The following is a 2,802-nucleotide window of genomic DNA, read 5'->3' as shown; positions in this document are numbered from 1 at the left end:
CCATTCCTGCATCACTGCCTCTCCACCAACAGTTGCTGCTAGAATCATACAATCATAGAATGGCTAAAGCACAGAAGGAGGCCATTCGGCCTGACGAACCCATGTTGGCTCTCTGCTAAAGCAACTCACCTCGTCTCACTCCCCAGTCAGTTCAATTTCGGTGGTGGGAAAACTTTTCGAAATAATAATTCGGGACAAAATTTATAGTCCCATGGACAAATGTGGGTTAATTCAGGAAAGACAGCATGGATTTCTTCAGGGAAAATCATGTTTAACTGTCCTGCTGGAGTTTTTTGATGAGGTAACGGAGAGGGATGATGAGGGCAATGCTGTTGATGTGGTGCACATGGACGTTCAAAAGGTCTGGCAGCATCTGAATGTTCACTGACCTGAAACATTAACTCTGTTTCTCTCTCCACAGATGCTGCCAGACCTGCTGAGTATTTCCAGCACTTTTTGTTTACATTTCAGATTTCTAGCATCTGCAGTATTTTGCTTTTATTGACTTTCAAAAGGAGTTTGATACAATGCAACACAACAGACTTGTGAACAAAGTTATAACTCATGGAATAAAAGGGACAGCAGTAACATGGACATGGAATTGGCTGAGTGACAGGAAACAAAGAGTAGTGATCAATGGATGTTCTTCGGGCGAGAGGAAGGTTTGTTGTGGAGTTCCCCAGGAGTCAGTGTTGGGACCCTTGCCTTTCCTGATATATATTAATGACCTAGACCTTGGTGTACAGGGCAGAATTTCAAAGTTTATGGATGATACGAAAATTGGAAGCATTGTGAATTTGTAGTCACAATTCTGTGATTCTGCGATTCCAATATTCAAGTCATTTATATATATGGTGGTCCTGACACTGACACTTGTGGACATCACTGTTCACCATCTTCCATTCTGAAAAACAACTAAATACCACAACTCGCTTTTCTTGATATTTCATACATTTTTTAATCTAAGCAGATACTGACCCTCCTATTCCAGGAGCCTGAGTTTTGTTCCCCAGCCTTTTATGTGGTAGTTTGTCAAACGCTTTCTTAAAATCCAAATGGACAACATCCATTGCTTTCCCTTCATCAACCATTCTGTTACTTCATCAAAAAAATCAGTTATTTATTAATAGATGCAGTCCTGAAACAGGCCCTTCGGCCCATTAAGTCTGTGCCGACCAACAGCCACCCATTTATACTAATCTGACATTAATCCCATATTCCCGATCACAGCCCCACCATTCTTCTCCCACCTCCCTGCACTGTGGGCAATTTACAATGGCCAATTTACCAATCAATCTGCAAGTCTTTGGCTGTGCGAAGAAACCCACGCAGTCACAGGGAGAACCTAAACTGCGCACAGGGACTGAACACGGGTCGCTGGAGCTGTGAGGCTGCGGTGCTGAACACTGATCGCCCAAAATGACCGTGGCAGGACTCGAACCTACAATCTTCTGATAACCTTGTTAAATACACAGAAGTCAGACGCCTTACCCATTAGGCCACACGGCCAATAGTGAAAAAGTAGAAAGGTGCTGAACCTCTCAGTTTTCGGTCTACCCAAACCAAGTTCAAGGCCTGAATAATGAACCGATTGCCTCATTCGTTCTGTGAATAATACAATGATTTAATAGACAAAGTTTTGGAACATTCCTGCCCATAAATCTTGATAACAGAGAGTGTGTGGATCTCCTGACTCAGAATGTTTAATGGATACAGTCCTCAGATCCGACAAGGAACCCCTGAACATCCACAGTAAAGACAGTGTGGATGAGGAAATGTAAGAGCTGGGAGCTGAAACTCAGGGACGGCCGAGCTCTCCTGTCATTGAGCTTGTGTGTCTGCTCTGCTCGCCGCACTTCCGGCTCTACTTTGTTTCCAATGAAAAGATGAAAAGGGCCGTTCGGTTTTCCTCTCACTGACAGCGTGTTTCACTCGGGTTAATATAACCCGGGACTTTTGCTGCTGAAATGAATTGTGCAAGGTCCCAGCAAACACACCGGCTCCCTCCTTTCTCCCCTCTTTCTATCGGATTGTTTTACCAGGAGGGGCTCAATAATAACAAACCCCCTGCAGGGAATGACCGCAAATTGAGCATCTAAATGGGGCAAGTGGGCAGCTTTCTGGGTTCTCGGTTCCCCCTACCCCGCCCCTCCCTCCCTCCAGTCCAAGCCCCTCTTCACTTTCTTTGGGACTTTGATGAGGGTGAAATGGGGAAAGTTCCCATTGATGTTTGAATGCTGAATTGCTGCAAAGATCTGCGCACGCGCGACATAGCCCCGCCCCCAGTGGGACGTCACAATGAGGAGTGGAGCGCATGCGCATCCTTTCCCCAACTCAGTCTGTGAGGCCATTCACTTAATCAGGGGAAGATGCTTTAAATCAGCTGCTAATGGAGACTTCCCGGGCCCGGGGGAAGGGAACAAACAGCATCTGCTTCCAGCAGCCACTGCTTTGGGAGCGTGTCCGCAGATGTGCTCAGAGATTAGCATTGAGTGGTGGGAAGTTGAGGGGGAGTCGGGGAGTGTTTGTAACAGACACTGTGGAGCAGGAGCTGCTCCCGGAACATGGAGTGAGCCGGGGACACGGGGAAGGGAGAGTTCATTCTCGGACAGTGTCTGTACAGGCTCAGGGAGACACAATGGGAAGAAATCACTATTGAAAATCACTGACAATTTCACCACCCAAAGGAGAGGGAATTTTCCTGCTTTAGTTCCAGTCTCTCACTGATTGTTGGATCGTGAACAGTGGCGGAAAAATAGCCGCAAAATAACAATCTGGACAGTTAGACAAAGAGCATTTATT

General features: G+C 46.2%; 1 non-coding gene across 1 annotated transcript; it reads right to left on the bottom strand.

Annotated features, from left to right (window-relative positions):
* Positions 1 to 1,420: 1,420 nt before the first annotated feature.
* On the bottom strand, positions 1,421 to 1,509 carry trnar-ucu (transfer RNA arginine (anticodon UCU)). Its single transcript is given in 2 exon segments — positions 1,421 to 1,456; positions 1,473 to 1,509. It is a non-coding gene; the product is annotated as a tRNA-Arg (tRNA).
* Positions 1,510 to 2,802: the final 1,293 nt, after the last annotated feature.

The sequence above is a fragment of the Heterodontus francisci genome, unplaced genomic scaffold (assembly GCF_036365525.1).
Source record: "Heterodontus francisci isolate sHetFra1 unplaced genomic scaffold, sHetFra1.hap1 HAP1_SCAFFOLD_58, whole genome shotgun sequence".
In the NCBI taxonomy this organism is placed as follows: Eukaryota; Metazoa; Chordata; class Chondrichthyes; order Heterodontiformes; family Heterodontidae; genus Heterodontus; species Heterodontus francisci.
Note: the sequence above shows the minus strand (reverse complement) of the source record. Positions and strands in the feature narration are given on the sequence as shown.